This window comes from Chiloscyllium plagiosum, chromosome 1 (genome assembly GCF_004010195.1).
Source record: "Chiloscyllium plagiosum isolate BGI_BamShark_2017 chromosome 1, ASM401019v2, whole genome shotgun sequence".
In the NCBI taxonomy this organism is placed as follows: domain Eukaryota; kingdom Metazoa; phylum Chordata; class Chondrichthyes; order Orectolobiformes; family Hemiscylliidae; genus Chiloscyllium; species Chiloscyllium plagiosum.
The window spans coordinates 114,113,577-114,135,503 of record NC_057710.1 but is presented as its reverse complement, the minus strand read 5'-3'; the positions used below and the strand labels follow the sequence as shown (position 1 = coordinate 114,135,503).

The 21,927-nt window shown below is 39.6% G+C and overlaps 1 long non-coding RNA gene across 3 annotated transcripts in view; it reads right to left on the bottom strand.

The window, feature by feature from the left end:
- The window catches only part of LOC122551885, an 87,123-nt gene that overhangs the window by 59,800 nt on the left and 5,396 nt on the right, over positions 1 to 21,927 (bottom strand). The window contains exon 2 of one of the 3 annotated variants that reach the window (XR_006312230.1): positions 7,949 to 8,067. The exons of the other annotated variants lie outside the window; for them this stretch is intronic. This is a non-coding gene — a long non-coding RNA (uncharacterized LOC122551885). The remainder of the gene's footprint in view (positions 1 to 7,948; positions 8,068 to 21,927) is intronic. 3 annotated transcript variants of the gene reach the window in all.

The following is a 21,927-nucleotide window of genomic DNA, read 5'->3' as shown; positions in this document are numbered from 1 at the left end:
CTGCGGCTCCACACAAAGGCAGCCTTGCTGATCTTTGAGGGGCCCTATTCTCTCCCTAGTTATCCTTTTGTCCTTAATGTATTTGTAAAAACTCTTTGGATTCTCCTTAATTCTATTTGCCAAAGCTATCGCATGTCCACATTTTGCCCTCCTGATCTCCCTCTTAAGTATACTCCTACTTCCTTTCTACTCTTCTAAGGATTCACTCGATCTATCCTGTCGAGACCTTACATATGCTTCCTTCTCTTTCTTAACCAAACCCTCAATTTCTTTAGTCATCCAGTATTCCCTATACCTACCAGCCTTTCCTTTCACCCTAACAGGAATATACTTTCTCTGGATTCTTGTTATCTCATTTCTGAAGGCTTCCCATTTTCCACCAGTCCGTTTACCTGTGAACATCTGCCTCCAATCAGCTTTCGAAAGTTCTTGCCTAATACCGTCAAAATTAGCCTTTCTCCAATTTAGAACTTCAACTTTTAGATCTGGTCTATCCTTTTTCATCATTATTTTAAATTATGGTCGCTGGCCCCAAAGTGCTCCCCCACCGACACCTCAGTCACCTGCCCTGCCTTATTTCCCAAGTAGGTACATCCACATACTGAATCAGAAAATTGTCTTGCACATACTTAACAAATTCCTCTCCATCTAAACCTTTAACACTATGGCAGCCGCAGTCTATGTTTGGAAAGTTAAAATCCCCTACCATAACCACCCTATTATTCCTACAGATAGCTGAGATCTCCTTACAAGTTTGTTTCTCAATTTCCCTCTGACTATTAGGGGGTCTATAATACAATCCCAATAAGGTGATCATCCCTTTCTTATTTCTTAGTTCCATCCAAATATCTTCCCTGGATCTATTTCTAGGAATATCCTCCCTCAGCACAGCTGTAATGCTATCCCTTATCAAAAATGCCATCCCCCTCCTCTCTTGCCTCCCTTTATATCCTTCCTGTTGCATTTGTATCCTGGAACATTAAGCTGCCAGTCCTACCCATCCTTGAGCCATGTTTCTGTAATTGCTATGATATCCCAGTTCCTAACCATGCTCTGAGTTCATCTGCCTTCCCTGTTAGGCCCCTTGCATTGAACTAAAAGCAGTTTAATTTATTAGTCCTACCTTGTCCCTGCCTGCCCTGACTGTTTGACTCACTTCTCAGATTGATCTCTTTCCTTACTATCTCCCTGGGTCCCACCCCCCAATCTTCCTAAATCCTCCCAAGCAGCTCTAGCAAATTTCCCTGCCAGCATATTAGTCCCCTTCCAATTTAGTTGCAATCCGTCCTTCTTGTACAGGTCACTTCTGCCCCAAAAGAGATTCCAACGATCCAAAAATGTGAATCCTTCTCCCATACACCAGCTCCTCAGCCATGCATTCATCTCCTCCTATTCCTGCCCTCACCAGCTCGTAGCACCGGGACTAATCCAGATATTACTACTCTTGAGGACATCCTTTTTAAATTTCTGCCTAACTCTCTGTAATCTCCCTTCAGAATCTCAACCTTTTCCCTTCCTATGTTGTTGGTTCCAATGTGGACAATGACCTCTTGCTGGCTTCTCTTCCCTGTGAGAACATTCTGCACCCTCTCTGAGACATCCTTGATCCTGGCACCAGGGAAGCAACACACCATTCTGCTTTTTAGCTGCTGGCCACAGAAATGTCTATCTGTACCTCAGACTAGAGAATCCCCTAACACATTTGATCTTTTGGAACCCGACGTACCCCTTGTTGCATTAGAGCCAGTCTCAATACCAGAAACATGGCTGTTCGTGCTACATTCCCCTGAGAATCCATCACCCCCTACATTTTCCAAAACAGCATACCTGTTTGAAATGGGTATATCCACAAAAGACTCCTGCACTAGCTACCTACCTCTCTTACCTTTCCTGGATTTAACCCATTGATGTGACTGTATCTGAGACTTTCCTCCCTTCCTATAACTGCTATCCATCACATACTGTGGATGTTGCAAAATACTCATTGCTTCTAATTGTCTCCAACTGATCCATTCGATCTGATAAGATTCTCAGCCAACAGCATTTATGGCACATATAATCCGCACTAACCCTTAAACTCTCTTTAAACTCCCACATCTGACAAGAAGTACATATCACTCTATTAAAGGCCCTTTTTTCTCCTTTACAATCTACAGACCCAGAAAATAACATTGTGTCATTACTCTAAAAACACTGCCTCAGGTTAAATTAATAGTTATGGCTCATTTTTAAGTTTAATCAAGACACATAGCTCCAAAAACATATCATCAAGAAAGAACCCACTCTACTCACTACTGCAGATTCTCTGTTGGCCACACTTAAAACAACGATTAACTTATCTGATTCTGTGCTGTGAACTATGCCCAACAGTTCCTCCAAGATCAGTTGTGAATTTCACTGTTTGTTAATTTTCCCAGATGCACTCCGATGTCCAGCGACACATGAATTCAGAAACAGTAAAGGTAGTAACTGTGCAGGTTCTCTCTTTCTCTCTCTCCTGCAATGACCTCACCATGTGCTTCCGTTGTCTGTTCTTCTCCCTTTTAAAACTACTGTTGTTTTGACTTTTTTTTCCCAAAGTTCCAAAACAGTGCAACTGCATATAAAACAGCAACTGCTGCTCCTGGAATTTGAGGAAATCACCTCCGGCACCTAAAATACCTCAATATAGGAGCAGCTGTTACAGCCAGAAATTTCTCCCATCCTCCCTCTTGGATTACCCAGAATCCCTCCAGGAGGGCATTGCTTATGGGCCAAGGAAGGCTGACATGCTTTCTCTTCTGACCACAAGACAACTTATAAAGAACCTGTACCATCAGCTGCCAAGGTCATTAAAGTCTGGACTTTCTTCCTTAAACCTCTGCTAAACCCTTGCACTTTTTTCTCAGAACTTAAGCTGTTTATTTCTCATTCTTTCAATCTGATTAGCTAAAGAGATCTCGTGTTGACTATCCTGTTCACTCAAGCCTCAGATGGTTTGTTTCCCTCATGTGGCCATTATCTAGCAATTTGTTCCACCAAAGATTGTCAAACTTCAACCTTAAAGAGGAATTCAAATCAATGCTGTTAAATACTCTGTTACAGCTACATCTGGGCCAATAAATTGTTATGGTTCAAATGATTATGATTAGATTAGATTCCCTCCAGTGTGGAAACAGACCCTTCAGCCCAACAAGTCCATTCCGACCCTCTGAAGAGTAGCCCACCCAGTCCAATTTCCCGTATTCACCCCTGACTATGGGCAATTTAGCATGACCAATTCACCTAACCTACACACCTTTTGATTGTGGGAGGAAACCGGAGCACCCAGAGGAAATCCACACAGACATGGGGAGAATATGCAAACTCCTCACAGTCGGTTACTCAAGGAGGGATCGAACCTGGGTCCCTGGAGCTAAGAGGCAGCAGTGCTAACCATTGAGCCACCATGCCGCCCCATTATGCAGAACAGTAGGAATAATTGTTGTGGAGTTCCAAAATAGCATCATGTCTTTGGAATGCTTTTCTTTATTAATTTGTTGTAAACATAGTGAGAAGATGTCCTCTACTCAATGCTACAAGAAATGTTTTAAAGCATTGTAAATCAAAGGGTTATTGTTGACCAAAGTGAGTAGAGGATATTTCCCCATGCTTGGGATTGATGTGTCCACGACACTTCTCAAACATTGTTCTCATGATTGTTCAGAGTAGATTTTTTTAACCAAGAATGTGACAGCGACTATTTGAATAATGCATGCACCATGGTTTTCCATTAACTATTGATAATGGCCACATTGCTTCATTGCACATTATAAGTCTGTGGAATTTATCATGATATCAGTTTAATACACAAGTCCATCCTTTGGCCCCCGAAATCTTCTCTGATTCTTACTGACATCATGACTGATCTGATTGTTACCTACCTCCTTGAACCTTTCAACTTTTGGCTTACCTCGTCACTTCTGCCTGAAAGATAATCAAAGATTCTACCTCCATCAGATTTTCAGGAAGGAAGTTCCAAAGCTTCACAACCTTCTATGAGAAAAGAAATCTCCTCTTTTCTGTTTTAAGAGTCCAAATCCTCAATTCCAAACAGCGAAATCCAGTTATAAATTTCCCCATAAGTAGAAACATTCTTTTCACATACACCCGATCAAGTCCCTTCAGGATCTCAAATGTTTCAATCAAGTCACCTTTCAACCATTGAGCAACTCCAGTTCTGACCTTATCATGAAAGGCAGGACATTGATAAAGCAGCTGAAGATGGTTTGGCTGAAGACACTATCCTGAGGAATTGCTGCAGAGATCTCCTGGAGCTGAAATGTAGACTTTGTGAGATATTGCAAGAGTGGGGTTGGGGTTTTGGTTTTTGAGTTAGTAACATATGTGTCTTCTGTGTGTCTAAACTTAACAAAAAACTTGTAAGTATTTCTGTCGACATAATGATTTCTTTTAAAACAGTTTTAGAAGGCTAGCTTGAGAGTTTTTTTGTGTTCAAAAATGTGTTGCTGGAAAAGCGCAGCAGGTCAGGCAGCTTCCAAGGAGCAGGAGAATCCACATTTCGGGCATAAGCCCTTCTTCAGGAAATCTTTCGCTTATGCCCGAAACATCGATTCTCCTGCTCCTTGGATGCTGCCTGACCTGTTGTGCTTTTCCAGCAACACATGTTTCAGCTCTGATCTCCAGCATCTGCAGTCCCCACTTTCTCCTACTAGATTTATTTGTGTGTACATTGGTAGGGATTTATGATAAAGCGAGATAAACAAGCGGCAGTTTAGAAGTTCAGGAGAGATTTCTTTAAGCTTAAAAGAAATAATTATAGTTTAAAATTAGAGATTTTGTATTGAGTTTTATCTTGAATTTTGGGTAGTCATGCAAAGTCCTTCAGTGAAGATGTTTGTTCAGACCAGTGCATCTGAGAAGGGAAGGATATAGTGAATCTAGGTTACCATGGAGTAAAGAATTAGTGATAATACCAGAGCAGGATAAGACTCTGAACAGGCTACTTAAAAATAAGGGCTCTAAACCTAGGTTTAAAAACCCAGGATGAAGATATCTGCAGTTTCAGTCTAAAAGTGGAAATTACAAGTGATTTCAACCGATCAAGGTGTTATAAGCAGGGACTTTTTTAAAGTTTCTTTTCATTTCAATTTATAAAGGGATATTCTGAAATTACTATGATTAAACTTTAACTGTGTTTGAAATTTTTTGAATTAGTGTTCTAAGTAGGTAGTTTGGTTTATTCTACTTTATTTTTGCTTCTTTCGTTAATAAACGTCTGTTTTATTATTTAAACAATATCTGCAATATTGCATGTTTATGTTTCAGAGAGAAACTGGCCTGTTAAAACCAAACCAAAACAGAACATGATCAATCAATCCAAGTTTCAGCTGGGATTTATCTTCTCTTAAGCTAAGAATGCCTTTAATCAGAGGAATAATTTCCCGATTCCCATCGGTTCTTTTTTTACCTGGATCCTTGATTCCACAATCAGCCAAATGAAGCCTTATGTCATGGGGTGTCACTCTCATCCTATAATAGAATTGAGCTCTTCTGTTCATGTTTGGAATCAAGTTAGTTTTGGTAAATACTTTGTCAAACATTCGGATGGAAAACAAAAAGTATGATAGTGATTTACAGTGACTTGCCCGCACTTTGTTCAACCTAATCTATTGCGTTTGCTGCTCACAATGTGGTCTCCTCTACAATGGAGAGATGATACACAAACTGGGTGACCAACTTGCAGAACATCTATGTTCTGTCTGTAAAAATGACTCTGAGATTCCAGGTGCCCGCCACCTCAACACACCACTGTGTTCCCACGCCAACATTTCTGACTCAGGCTTGCTGCAGTTCTCCAGCAAAGCTCAATGCACACTGGAGGAACAACACTTCATCTTCCACCTAGGTACCTTACAGCCTTCAGGACTCAACTTTGAAATTAACAATTTTGAGTGTGAACACCTTCTTCTACTTAAGGACTCTGGGTCTATACTTGATGGAGTTAGAAGGATGAGGGAGGATATAATTGAAAGTTACAGAATACTGAATGGCCCTGAGAGTGGATGTTGGGAAGATGTTTTCACTGGTAGGAGAGACTAGGACCTGAGGGCACAACCTTAGAGTAAAGGGAAGAGATAAGGAGAAACTTCCTCATCCAGGGAATGGTGAACCATTGGAATTCATTGCCACAGAAGGCTGTGGAGGCTAGATCGTTGAGTATATTTAAACCAGAGATCGATAGGTTCTTGAATATCAAGGGGATCATGGGTTATGGGGAGGAAGCAGGAGAATGGGGTCGAGAAATTTATCAGCCATGATTGAATAGCAGAGCAGACTTGATGGGCCGAATGGCCTAATTTCTGCTCCTCTGTCTTACGGTCTTATGATGTTCCATGTTTATTACCTATTTCTAAGTCCTTTCTTGAAACGGGTTGCTTTCAGTACAGCCGGCCTATTTTCAACTACACATAGTCCTTATTATCACCTATCTTGCTTCTCTTCTTGCTGGCTTATGATCAACAAATTCCTTTGTTTGACTATCCTTATTCTCTTTCTCTCTCAGGGCTCTGACTCCACCAATCTGCTCATTCCTTCCCCCCACAAACCTGCCCCCTGACACCCTCCTTCCTAAATCAACATCAAAACCACTTTTTCCTAACTTCTTCTAGTTCTGGAGAAAGGTCACTGGACTTGAAACATTAATGTTGTATTCTCTCCACAGACGCTGCCAGACCTGCTGAATTTCTTCAGCAAATTCTGTTTTCGTTTGTAGGTAGAGTAGTGGAGCTTAATTACCAATGCATACCTCCCATCATAATCATAATACTAGAAAGAATATAGCAGCAGTCATATCGTTAGATGTGTCTACAACGCTTCCACATTATAATCTTAACTTCAAGTAAAAAACCTAATTTATTATTTTAATTGATCCTTGTTATATGATTGGTATATTGTGATAAACACAAGAATGCCAAGAAATCTGCCAAAATCTGTTCCGAGTTATAATTGGTACCCTAATTATTTCCTGCTGATCTCAGGGAAATTCTCCAACAGCAGTAAATAATTAACCTCAAGATGTGCATGGAGCAATTAGCCTTCAATAATGGCTGAGTGTTCCCATTTAAGACAATTAGACTTGTAGCCTGAAAGGTGCAGGTGAGGTTTCAAATGGCTTCACCAGTAGTATATTCCTGTAATGTAGATAATATGGTATGATAAATTTGTCCTTATGAAATAAGGCAGCCTCTGATTCACGGTGAGCAATACAACAAGCAAACATTCAGTAGTTTCACGATCGACCGAAAGGCTTGAAAATAAATATTCTTAGCAGATACCGTTGGGAAGTATTGTATTCGATTATATTTAAGTACATCCAAAGAATTTGAAACATTGCTTGTTTGGATTCTCACTAAAGGTATGGGGAGAGAGCAGGAACAGGATACTGAATTGAATGATCAGGTATGATCATATTGAACAGTGGAGCAGGTTCAAAAGGCAGACTAGCCTACTCCTGCTCCTACATTCTATGTCTCTACCCAATACACATTAAATAAGATGAAGTGCATTTTCAACTGCATCTATTGCAAAATGTTCCATCATTTTTTCATATCTTCACCAGCCAGCTTGTTAATGAGCTTGTCACCAGGTGTGTCACCCATCAATAGGTTATGGAACATGTGGTGTAGTCATAAACGCTACATGTTCAAGTCCCATTTCTAAAGAGATAGGCAATAACATATCTGAACAGACTGGTTTAAAACTTCTGTTGACCTGAAGAATTTTTTCTTTTGAGACTTGGACATGAATTCCTCACCAGTTTTGGTGCAAGTCACATTGTATTAAAATGGTAGAGGATTTATTTTACTCAGTAGGAATATCAGCTGCAAGCTGTATGCAACCCATTGTCAGCCATTATAATGCTTCCTGTATTTTCCATTCATGCTTTCTGTGTATTTCCAAGATTTACCTTCTGAGTCTTTGTGAAATAGCTTTGATTTTGGCCTGTATTTGTGAACAGATATTAAATTCAGCAAACTACATTACATCTCTCGCAGTTTCCAAGTGCACTGACATTTCTTTAGGCCTCTGTGAAAAAAATAGAAGTTGGTCAGGACTCCATGATTTTCCATGAATAACTATAAGACTTTTTACCTTGATGTGAGAGGGCTGATGGAATCTCAGTTTTAGATCACAATGATAAATGATAGTTCTAGTAATCAAGAATTGTCCCAGCACTGCACTGAAATGTTAGCCTAGATTTTTCAATAAGATTTGTTATCTACAAAATCAACTAGTCACTACAATTAAAACTCAAATAACATTGTGAAATCAAGAAAACAGTGTGAACAAAAAGGTAGAAGTATTTTATAGGATCATTATTATTACCTGAAGTTATAACTACCTTTGATGTAAATTAGACTGAGATAGCCGAAGTGCAAGGTGAAAAGAGGTCATCAATTTTCATGTGCTTTAATTCACATTGATACAGTGAAATAGAATCATAAATTAGATTGGTGCCATTCTAAAAAGAACTTATCTCTGGGACTCCAAAAGGCATAGCTGTTTTAGGCAGTATGACATAAATAGATTCCTGCCTCCCAGTTTTGGTAGGAATTATTTGGAGGTTACTCTGGTTACAGGTCACTAATTATAACTTTAAATCTGACTGATTTACACTACCGCAAAATGGGCAAGCCAAATCATTTTATATTGAAGTTGTATAAGGTAATGCTCTGAAAAGGGTTAATGTTGGAGACTGTATTAAGCACCACCATACACCACCCACTACAATCCCAAATCTGATAATATTGTATTAGCTTTGGTTAGCATAAGGCAATTGCTTCATGTTGTCCATAGAATGAAAATCTGTAATAATATATGGATGACAGAAATGTTTTCCACTCTGATTAACACTGAAGCAAAATCAGATGATCTAAACCACCAACATTTGCGAGAAAATGCAGACAAGGAGAAAAAGAATGAGCAGTTCAAATCACTTGAACTCATTGATCAATCTTAACTGAGATTGTTCAGATACTAATAGACTTCAATTTGTTATCAATTGGTGAAATAGTACTTTTTTACGTGCAATATATCAATTCTGAATTATCAGTGACAGAACTAAGTCAATAAAAATCCTCAGGTCATATGACTGAGGATGTGATACGTGTTAGGTTCAATAGTGAGACAACCACAATGATGAGTAAAGATGTTCAAAGTACAAGTTGAAGTAAAGTGTTTACAAATGAATCAGCAAATACAGAATAAAAATTTACTTGTACAAATAGAAGATGGGATGCAATACTAACGTGGATGACCAGAACACGAAAAGAAACTAGAGATAAAGATCCAAGATACTATTCAAAAGAAATTATCTGATCCAAACATCCAGGACACTGCAAAGAAAATGTTTTTCACCAAGGCAGCCATCTTCCATGAAGGAAATTTATAGGTTAAATGTATTGTAGTTAATATTATTCAGCAGAGATACATCCCACTGCAAAATAAATTCAGATTAAAAATTCTCCTGGTAAGCTAATGAACTGACTTGCTGGATTCACAGAAAAGGAGTCCTCAGCTAAGGACTTCCGGAAAATAAAAGGTACTGCAATGGGAAAAACATTTTAAGGACTATGCAAGGTCAAGAATGGAACAAAGGTCAGCAATCCTCAAGCCAAAGACCTACCAATCTTCCAAGTGAAAAGAGAGCACATGCTGAGGTAATTGGATAATCCGCATCACTTGAATTTGTGAAGTCAGAGACTTCGAGAGAGATGGGATAAAGATAAATATAATCTTGTACATGAATGTATACGTGTTAACTATTTGAAGAAAAGCTTGGTGTTGGGGGTGTGGGGGAGATGTTGTACAAGGTAACAGTTCTGAAATGATTAGTGTTGGAGACTGCATTAAGTTCCAACCAATCGGATGATATCATCCTGGCTTGGGTTTGAACAAGGCAGAGCATCTTCAGACCTCATATAGTGTGGACTCATTTCCATAGTTTTTTTTCATAGTCTTAGTGATAATGTTGTTCTTGCTAAGGTTAGTTGTATCTGATTGCAATAGACTACATCTTGTTAAAGACAAGAGTCTCTTCATATCAATAGTGGTTGTTCCTCTACCACTGTTAACTAAACAGGCCCTTAGACCTAATGAAGAAAAGCTGAATTGTGGCAGCATTCAACCCACAAATATCACAACAGATGACACATTTATTTGTTAATGCACCTAAATTGTTTTTTACTAATCCAAGGAGCAGTAGCAGCATTCTTACTCTGACTATGGTTGCCAACATATGTAGCCTCAAAAAAAAATTCTTGAATTTTTCTGTAAATACAGTGATGTTGGAAATATCATACTTTTTTATTTAGTCATTTCATAAGATTGCTGACCTTTGTTCCATTCTTGAACTTGCATAGTCCTTAAAATGTTTTTTCCATTGCAGTACCTTTTATTTTCTGGAAGTCCTTAGCTGAGGACTCCTTTTCTATGAATCCAGCAAGTCAGTTCATTAGCTTACCAGGAGAATTTTTAATCTGAATTTATTTTGCAGTGGGGTATATCTCTGCTGAATAATATTAACTGCAATACATTTAACCTATAAATTCCCTTCATGGAAGATGGCTGCCTTGGTGAAAAACATTTTTTTTTGCAGTGTCCTGGATGTTTGGACCAGATAATTTCTTTTGAATAGTATCTTGGATCTTTATCTCTAGTTTCTTTTCGTGATCTGGTCATCCACGTTAGTATTGCATCCCATCCTCTATTTGTTCAAGTAAATTTTTATTCTGTATTTGCTGATTCATTTGTAAACTCTTTACATCAACTTGTACTTTGAACATCTTTACTCATCATATTCTAGCAACTCAGTGATATAAATACTTCAATAGGAAACCCACTAATGTCCTCATACACTTAACCTTTAGCCAGCTATGGGCTTGCAAATCCATTTGAATGCTGTGTACAACTCCTTAACCTTAACCTTTGAATTATTCTTTCACTAAACATTTGTCAAGCCTTTGTCACATTGACCACTCGTTGGAAATACAGCCAAACTTAACAGAGGTCAAGTGGTACATTTTGATGTTAAAGTGGAAAATTATGTTTTCATTTCTCTCATTACTGGATGTCTTGTTCAACCTATAGCAATACACTGAAATCTGAAAAGGAGAAAGCATTGCTTGTGGGTTATTGTGACAAACATAAGCAATTTAGCAGATTATTTATTTATTTTCTCCCAAGTTATTTCACTCATAGTTTAGTAATTTAATCATGAGATAAATCTATTGTTGTGTGTACAAAGGATAAGACAGGTACACAGTATGGAATTAAGAGTCTTTCTTTTGAAACAGAGATGTGGAGAATTTATTCTCACAGAGAGCCATGGCTATTTGGAACATTCTTTCCCAGAGAGTAACTGAGGCAGGATCACTGAATATTTTAAGGCAGAGAAAGACAGATTCTTGACGAGCAAGAATGTCAAATACTTTCAGGAGTATTCTGGAATGTGGAGTTCAGGCCACAATGAGTTTAACTATGATCTTATCGGAACAATCTCTAGATGCTGAAGGCCTACTCCTGCTCTGAATTCGTATGTTCACATATTTAAATGTGTAGTAAAAGATGTAACCTGGCCTCACTGATTACCATTACTGCTCTAACAATAAACAATAGATAGCAATAAAGCCATTGGTTGATCCCTAATTGGTAGTGAAGCAGCTGGTTTGTGACAAAAAAATGGCAGTTCTTAATTTTTCTTCTTAAGGTGTAGCCAAAAATAAACAGTTTCTCTGCTTTTGAATCTGTTTCATGTAAAGTGTTTAATGCTGCCACCAAGTAAAATGAAAGCAACTTACAGTGGAGATAGAGGTCACATGACTACAGCGAGCCAGCCAGTGCACAAATACATTTGATCACACATCCCCATTTCACAAACAAATTACATGTCAATTGCAATGACAAGTTTCTCCGAATTTCCCAAAATGCATGATCAATCAACATCCTAGAGGTTACCATCAATCTGAAATAAAATTGGAACAGCTATATAAGTACTGTGGCTGCAAGACCAGGTCAGACGCTAGCACTCGTATAATAAGTAACTCACATCCTGACTCCTCAAAACCAGCCTATTTACAAGGGACAAGTGAGAATACTCTCCACTTGTTTAAATGAGCGCAGCCCCATCAACATCCAAGACCTTCAAGCCTGTTGGATTAGCACCATATTCACAATCATTCACTCGCTCCACCACTGATACTCAGTAGCAGTAGTGTGTACCATCTACAAGAAGCACTGCAAAGATTCACCGAGGTTCCTTAGACACAATCTTCCAAATACATGACCACTGCCATCTCTGAGGATAAGGTACAACTACAGCCTGCAAGTTTATTTCCAAGCCAGTCACCGTCCGGACTTGGAAATATATTACTGGTCAAAACCCTGGAATGTTTTCCCTGACAACATTGTGGGCATATCTACTCCAAAAGGACTGCAGCAATTCAAGAAGGTAGCTTACCACCACCTTCTCCTGGGCAGCTAGCGACAGATAATAAATGTCAGCCCAGCCACTGATGTCCATATCCTATTAATGAAACAAAAAAAAAATCATTCATGATCAAACTATGATAGTTCTTGTCTATCCCACTTTCATCAGTATTGCACATCCATTCCAGCTATTATCTCTAAAGTGTTTAAATCTCTCAATGACATGTGTGCGAGTTGTTCTTGTCAGTTTATCTGACATCTGCTCATTTCTGTGTTCCTTTCTTGGAGATTGTCATTCCCACGGAGAGTCAATCCCATAATCAGAGCAAGAAATTTATCTTTCCTATTCTGGATCTTGATTTGAGTGAAAAGCTGTGTCTTGGACTTTGTCCCAGTTTTGCTGCACACCCTTAACAGTGAGCTTACATGCAGATGACAAATAGGCAGGAACTTTGTGAGATCACAAATCATTGTTAGCGTCTTCATATCTTTGGTCACCGCATCTCTGCCTGTTCGGGATCCACTGAAGTCCTTTTGCAGTCAGCACATGTCCGAGATTCTTGACTACAGGAATCCTGACTTGCATCCTTTTTTTCTTGTTCCATTCTTTATCTTATCACATTTTTTTCTTTGCTGTTCTGCAATTACTGCCTCCTGCTTTCACTCACTTATCATCAGCTACTAGCTTTTCAAAGAAAGATTCTTTGGCTTTATATTTCCACCTTTTAGGACCTGACAGGATGAATGAGCTGGAAATCAAGCTCCATCACTCCATGAGCCATAGCAAAATTATAGACGTTTTGCTGAATCACCAAATGGTCAATTTGTCTCTGTTTTGTACCACTACCAGAGTTAATATTCACCAGATGTCTTTAATGAACTCAAAATAATTCATTTCTTGTAAACAAGGCCTATTCTTTAAAGTAGTCACAAAAAATGTAATATCTAAACTACTATTCAGAATTGAACTATATTCCCTTAATTGCAAATGCACACATTCATATAAACACATGACATTGCACAGATATCTCTGCAGATGTGTGGCAGTTTGGAAAAATAGGTTAAAAAGGAACATATCCCTGTGGGTAAAGGAAACAAATTCAGAAGATAGAATGGGTTGCCTTCTCATGATTCCTTTGATATCTCATTAATGAGATCTGATAGCTGACACTCACAGAATGATGGAAGATCTTCAGATCAGATTTCAGAGTCCGATAGAGAAACAGTTAGGGTCATGAATATTTTGAAACATTATCAAATTGTCAAATGACTTCACTGAGACAGAGAGAGAGTTTGTGCTGGTTTTGTTTTAAAGTTTGTCACTTACTGGAGAGAGACAGACTGCTTTGTGCTATAAGTTTCTTCAACAACTCACATCCCAGGTCTGTGAAAATGCACAGACTGCCAAGGCTGTTGCTAGGCAACAAACAGCATAGATCCTAAGCTTTTTCTAAGTCTGTTTGTCCAGCATTTAAGGGCCATAAAATTCACCTCTTATCTTTCTCAGAAGCTCAATAGATCTCTTCTCCCAAAATTAGCTTCTATTTCAGTAAACAGTGGATAATCCACATTTCTCTTTGAGTTTTTGATTTTTAATCTCTGATAAATCACATGATCAAGACACTTCAAGCCTGAAATATCCAAATAGTTGCAGCCATCTGCTGAGAATGAAGATGAAACTGAGGATCAGGACATTGAATAAAAGGACTGTCCAACAGATTATGACAGAGCAATACACTATCAAGTGCAAGAAGCCAAAGAGAACCTCATTGAAATCTCCTTCCAGGTCGCATCAGCTGGGTTTGGACTTCTTTCAATTGTCTAAAATAACATTGGTAATCTGGCTAGCACTTACTCTTTTTTGCAAAGGATAGAGGGACCTTCAACATTTCTGAATGCTTGTGGACTGCTATATTGCCCTGAAATACATCAGCAACTTGTTGGACAATATTGAATCTGCAATGGATGGGCAGTCCTTTTCTAAGCAGACCAATGCAGTATGAGGGAAAGTGGACGTGTGAGCCATCCGTTGTGCATCTCCCAGTTTTGAATGGCAGCATGTTCCATAGAGAGTTGATAAAAATGATGTAACTTTCCCTGCAGAGATGTGTAATTCTTTGATCTCACTCACAAACAGGATATAAGTGTGGAATGATGTACACAGGTCAAGCCCTAGCATAAACCTTGCGCACTCTTTAACCACAGCGTTGACAACAATAAAGTGCAATGGCAATCATCAACATCCTGGTTCAAGGATATCCGACATCTGAGGCTACCTGCAGTCAAGCAACTGGTTGCTTCCGAGTGATGAGCAATGCTTTGCCATTCAAACAACTTGCACCCCTGGAACATCTGAAGAAGCTGTTCATCTCTTAAATGAGTGTGGTTTAACAAGTTCCAACAGTGAAAATTACACTAAGGCTGACATTTCTAACAATGCAAGCTATATTTACCAAAGTAGAAAGTTATTTACAATGACATCACTCATGCTATCTACATGCCCACAGTTGGTATTTCTCTTCCATGGCCTCTTATTATGTCTATATGAGTCCCAACTTCTGCAGTTAGGAGGAAGGAGCCATCTCTCATGTTGGCTCTGTCCACCTGGAAGGCTTGGATGATTGTCCACTGGACCTTTGGATGAAGAGAGCCCAGAACTCCTGTTGGCCCACCCTCCTCAGCTTAAATCTCTACAGGCTTTGGAATCACAGACATGGGGGAGGCTGAGGAGCTGGGCACCCCAAGAATGGCTTGCGTGGTGTAAGGCCTGTGTGTGGATCCTCCTCTCTAGGGGTGTCTACTGGCACCACCCTGCCTCTCTTAGAGGAAGGAGTGGCTGGACTCTGCTCAAAGTCCCTCATTCCCTACCTGCCTTGGCATTCATACTGTTCATAGGCATTCCCAGAAAACACGGTCTGTCCCACCTGCAGGATTTCCTCAATAGTCTGAAGATTTGAGGTGAGAACATTATTTTTAGATTCTGAACAGTCTGCAGGGCTTGGAGATCTGCAACAGCATCATAGACCATAAGACCATAAGACATAAGAGTGGAAGCAAGACCATTTGGCCCATCGAGTCCACTTCGCCATTCAATCATGGCTGATGGGCATTTCAATTCCACTTACCCGCACTATCCCCATATCCCTTAATTCCTTGAGACATCAATCTCTGCCTTGAAAACACCTATGTCCCGGCCTCCACTGCGCTCCGTGGAAATGAATTCCATAGGCCTACCACTCTCTGGTTGAAGAAATGTCTCCACATTTCCATTCTAAATTGACCCTCTCTAATTTTAAGGCTGTGCCCACAGCCTGGTCTCCCCGTCTAATGGAAACAACTTCCCAGTGTCCACCCTTTCTAAGCCATGCGTTATCTTGTAAGTTTCTATTAGATCTCCCCTCAACCTTCTAAACTCTAATGAATACAATCTCAGGATCCTCAGCTGATCATCATATATTAGACCTACCATTCCAGGGATCATCCGTGTGAATCTCCACTGGACACAAAATGGGGCCTAACTAGAGCTTTATAAAGTCTCAGAAGCAAGTCGCTGCTTTTATATTCCAACCCTCTTGAGATAAATGACAACATTACCTTTGCTTTCTTAATCACGTCTTTTCATGTCTGCACTTCTAGTCCTAAATTCTGTAGGCTGGCTTTCAGTCTCCATAATCCTAGCACTCCCATACAGGAACAGAGACTGAGGGGAGTGGGCTGATTGTTTATATAGGTCCCAAAGGATATAAAAGGTTTGTACAGTACAATAAGTATACCACCCACTGTGATGATGGGGATTTGATTTGAGTAAAGAAGGAGCTTATAGGAGACAGACCTGGACCTAGTGGGCTCCTAACTGCCTCTGTAGTAATGTAGGTCATATCCATATAATCTGTAAATACGTGCAGTAATTCAATTAACTTCAAATTGTTTACTCAACAACTCTCCTACATAGACTAGAAAAGTGGATATCGTCATCCAGCCTAGGTAACATTAGGCTAGAAGAAACTGGCACACAATGGGTGATGAGTGGTGAGAAAGGAAGGTCAGTCCTAAAGATTGAACTTAGGGCCAAGAAACCTGCCCCTTCTTAATTCTTCTCTAAGTCAGTAAACCTCCATCACAGTGTCCCAAAACACATTCTCTTTCTCCAGAGAAATGGACCTTATTGTCCCTTGAATACATTTATATACAATTTCATTTTGAAGACCTTTTCACACAATTCTATTGTCATTTATGTAATAGAGTTCTGTCTGCTTTAACTCTTCATTTCCAAATTTTAGTGCTTCTAGTATTTGAGCCATTGCTATAGACAATAATTTGTTTGAATAAGTTTAATCAATTCTATTTCTTGATGAGATCATCACAAAATCACCTCCTTTGCAAAACAAAACTGTGCCAAAATAGATCTGAAAATGATTTATGTTCCTCACATACTCATAAGCTCTTTGCATCTTATCGCTTTTTATCTTATATAAGATAACGGTGCTGGAAGGGTTAATATTGGAGACTGCATTAAGGTTTACCAAGTTAGAAGATATCGTAAGGACTTAAGTCAGGAAAGGTAGGACATCTTAGAATCTCAAAGTGGACAGAGCTGTTTTCCTTAGTCTCCTTAGTGATCGTGTCTAACTTACTGAGGTAACTTGCACCTGATAGCTGTCATGTAATAAATTACATTTTGTTTAAGGCTTGACCATCTTCTCATTAAGATTCACCCATGATCTTTTCCCGCATTATCAACCAAGTAGGTTCTTATACTAAGCCTAGGAAACAAAGTGGTAGCAGCAAACTATCCCAATCTAAGGTGTAGTGGTTAGCATAGCAAAGCATACAAATGACGTTGTACATGAACATTTCTGGTCCTCCCCTTATAAACTCACCTGTTCTCATCTCTAACTAATTCTGACTTCCATTGATTATCTACTGTCCAATACATTTTTACGCTTTCCTGTCAATATGTACACCTGCACCAAGAAATTTCCTTTTCACCCAAAGAACAAGCATCAATGTTTCCCACAGATGGTCCACAAAGCCTTAACATTCTTTTGCAAGAAATAAAGGAACCTTTTGCAGCTCTTGCCAGAATTTGTCACTATCGTGCATTTTTCAGATGTCTGTGTGCTATTTTCGAAGATTGTATGTTGTGCCTGGCTGTTTGGAGTCAATGGTAAGCTTTTGCTAATCCTCTAGGTTATCCTATATTCCTTCATCAGACGACTCCTTGTTCTCAATCCACCTTTGCATAATAACGCTCTTTAGCACAGAATTAGATCTGGCGATACAGTGACTCTGCACTACCTCATACTGAAGAATGATTACAGCACTGAGTACAGAAATAATGAGGTACTAAATAAAACAAGATTCAATTGCCATTAAGTGCATTTAGTTCCCAAACATTAAACATTACAAATACTATTATAACTTGTCACTATTGTATTAGCTTGCAGCACCTGATATTTTTGAATACACTTTTTTGAAAGCATGACTGTCCAATTGCAAAACAATATGAGCTTAGAGAAGAGACACTAACTGTACCGCATAATAAACAAGAACAATTATGTCATAAATAACCATGTGCATATGTTGCCTTCTAGATAGATGCTTAGTTTCTCTACGATCATTCAGCTTAGTTTATGCCAATGGGTGGTGGGGGGTGGTGGGGGGTGTTGGGGAGGGGGGGGGGGGGGGGTTGTCTGTTAAGGATGGCAAAATCATTAGGATTTAAGGTTATCTTAAAGATTTAGACCATATTAATAATTTTACATTTTGTTTTATTCTTTAAATTAAAAAAGTTATAATACTTCAATTGTACACTTATTCAGACAATATAATTTAGTATTTTTGACTTCATAATGTAAAAGGTTCAAATCATCAAATCTGTTGTCACTAAATATTAATTTTAAATCAGTGCTTTTTCATATTTGAACTTAAGTATTTCTCTGTCAGTTATGAGCTAACCAGTAATGGTTACGCTGCCTGTCTGTTGTTGTTAATAGCTACAGTGTCATATTCCAGAGCTTAAATTAAAAAATGGATGGTGGCACTCCATTGCGGTACTGAAGGAGCACTACGCTGTCAGAGATGCTGCTTTTCAGATGAGATACTGCATATAGGTCGCAGATAGTGGCATGGTTGCAAATGATCCAATGGCATTGTTTTGTAGCAGTACAGTGGAGTTAGCCCCACTGTCCTGCCATTATTTATCCCTCTATCAACATTATAAAAATAGATGATCTGGTCATTAATCATATCACCATTTTGCGGAATTTGCTATGTGCAAATTAGCTACTGCATTTTCTATAACAGAACAATAACTTCATAAAGTACTTTAAAAAGGTTCCAAAGAAGAGTCATACTGGGCTTGAAATGTCAACTCTAATTTTCTCTCCTCACTGGTGCTGCCACAGAACCAAAGAAAGATACAACACAGAAAGGGACCATTTAGCCCATCATGTCAATCTTGACCCAAAGATGCCCAAGTGCCCTTTTTAATCACATCTTCCCGCACACAGGCCATAGCTTTGGAGCTTACAGCACTTAAGATGTTACCTAAGGTTACTTTTTAAAAGGGTTTAGGGTTTCTGCTTCCACCATTAACTCAGGGAGTGAATTCCAGATGACCATCACCCTCTGCGTAGAAAAGTTTTTCCTCATGACCCCTCTAACTGTTCTGCCACTTCGTTTGAATCTATGACCCCTGGTTTCGAATTCTCTACCAAGAGCAACAGGTTCCTCTTGTCTACTCTCTCTCTACCCCTCACATTTTTGTATACCTCGGTCATGTCACCCCTTAGCCTTCTTTGTTCCCAGAAAAACAAACCCAACCTCTTCAATCTCTCCTTGTAGCTGGCCATTCTGCAGCCTTGGTAACATTTGAGTAAATATTCTCTGTACTCTCTCCAAAGCAGTTGCATCCTTCCTGTAATGTGGTGACCAGAACTGCACACAATACTCCAGTTGTGGCCTCCTTATACAGTTTTATCAACATATCCTTACTTTTGTATTCTATACCTCTGGCAATAAAGGAAAGCATTCCACAAGCCTTCTATACCATGTTACCGACCTACTGCTACTTTTAGGGACCTGTGCACTTGCTCACCAAGACCTCTCACTTTATCTAACCCTCTCAGTATATTCCCATTTATTGTGTCATCTTTTTACTGGTTGACCTCCCTAAATGCATCACCTCATACATATCAGAGTTGAACTCCATCTGACTCTTTCCTACGGAATCCAACAACCTATTCATTTTGGAGGTCACAGCTATCTTATACACTAAACAGACAATTTTTGTGTCGTCTGCAAATTTGCCAAGTATGCCCCCATACGTTCAAGTCCAAATCATTAATGTATAAGACAAACAGGAGGGGTCCCAGCAGTGAGCCTTGCAGAATATCACATGAAACAGCATTCCATTCACAAGGGCAACTATCGACCTTACCCTTGGTTTCCTGTTACTAAACCAACTTTGGATCCAATCCGACACATTACTCGGTATCCCATGGGCATTTACTTTTTTGACTAGTCTGCCATGTGGGACCTTGTCAAATGCCTTACTAAAATCCATGTAAACAACATACCTGCCATACCTGCTGAGTTTCTCCAGCACTTTCTGTTTTTATTTCAGGCTTCCAGCATCTGCAGTACTTTGATTTTAACAAAAGGTACTATATTGTCTGTAAAGTGCTATAAGACATTTGGTAGTTATGAAAAGTGCTCTATGAAAAAGACTTCTTTTCTCAGATGGGCCTCTTACCACTTTTTGCTTCATTAAGTTCTCTGATATAAATCTTCCTTCCCTTTTCAGGATAAATTCTTCCAGTTTAATGAAACATGGATCACTCTATCATATAATCTATATAATGCTTTCATCCTATTAAGTTTTATAAAATTGTACCAATGCTTTGTCACAACAACATGACTATTCACAGATTAGCGAAGAGAAAGTGAGGACTGCTGATGCTGGAGATCAGAGCTGAAAATATGTTGCTGGAAAAGCACAGCAGGTCAGGCAGTATCCAAGGAGCAGGAGAATTGACGTTTCGGGCATGAGCCCTTCTTCAGGAATGAGGAAAGTGTGTCCAGCAGGCTAAGATAAAAGGTAGGGAGGAGGGACTTGGGGGAGGGGCGTTGGAAATGCGATAGGTGGAAGGAGGTCAAGGTGAGGGTGAAAGGCCGGAGTGGGGGTGGGGGTGGGGGCGGATAGGTCAGGAAGAAGATTGCAGGTTAGAAAGGCGGTGCTGAGTTTGAGGGATTTGACTGAGACCAGGTGGGGGAGGGGAAATGAGGAAACTGGAGAAATCTGAGTTCATCCCTTGTGGTTGGAGGGTTCCTAGGCAGAAGATGAGGCATTCTTCCTCCAACCGTCGTGTTGCTATGGTCACAGATTAGCCCCTTAGTCATACAGAAGATCACTGACGATTAATTGATGGTATGCCATGCAAGTCTTTCATAAGGGTATTTTGGATCCTGGTCAGTGATGGGTTTTCCAAGCGCTGATGGTGCATTTTGTAGGCTGAAGGAACAGTGATCTGTAAACCTGGAAATCTCTACGAAAGTGTTCACTCTGTAATGTCCATCATTTGTTTTCACTGCAGGTTCCCCACCTATAAGGCTTAGTTTCCTTAGCGGCACAGATTGGAGATGGCAAAGTCTGTGGGACAGGAGCAGATGATAAACCTGCAGCTAAGTTAGTGGTGCCATGTGAGAAAGAGTCTGGATTGTGCAGTTAGCCTGGATCATCAAACTTTGATTTGAGTAATCCACTCATGGATGTGGGAGAGTGGGCTCATCGGGGAAATTCAAGGGTAAATATTGGAATCCTGGAGCAGGTCTGATCTTGTTGGTGAAATGGTGTTAGTGGTTACTGGGAAACATAATTATTGATGCTGGAGAGAGGAAACATGCGAGCTTGGTGCTTGCAGAAAGAACTCAACTCCTGATTGTCCAGATGTTCTGGAAAAAGATGCACCACCTCCTCGCAGCAGTCTATATTTCCCTTCGATAGACAGTTTTCCCGAGAGCCAAACAGAATGCTGCCGGTCAGGTTGAAGTCTGAGGTATCTGGTGTTACGGGATGGGGTTGACCATGAAAAAGAGATCCGCAGAAGGGTCCAGAATGCGCTTATTCTTAGATTAAGTTTATCCCATTCTCTTGTAGAGTTGACTCAGTTGGTAATCCTTTTTTGCTCTGTTCTACTAATAACCTGAACATAGGCATGGTCAAGTAAGTCCAACTCTATATCTAACTGTATACATTACAGTCGGGTCAGGTACATTTTGGCGCCGCCCATTTGGTGCCAATCATTTGGCCCCGTCGTTTTGGCTCGAAACTGTTTTGGTGCTCATTACTTTGGCGCTGAGTTGTTTTGGCGCCAATTCAGAATTTTAAAAAAGTCTTGTTTGGTTAAAGAAGCGACAATGACTAACGACCCGATGTAATTTTCTCAACTAGCAAGA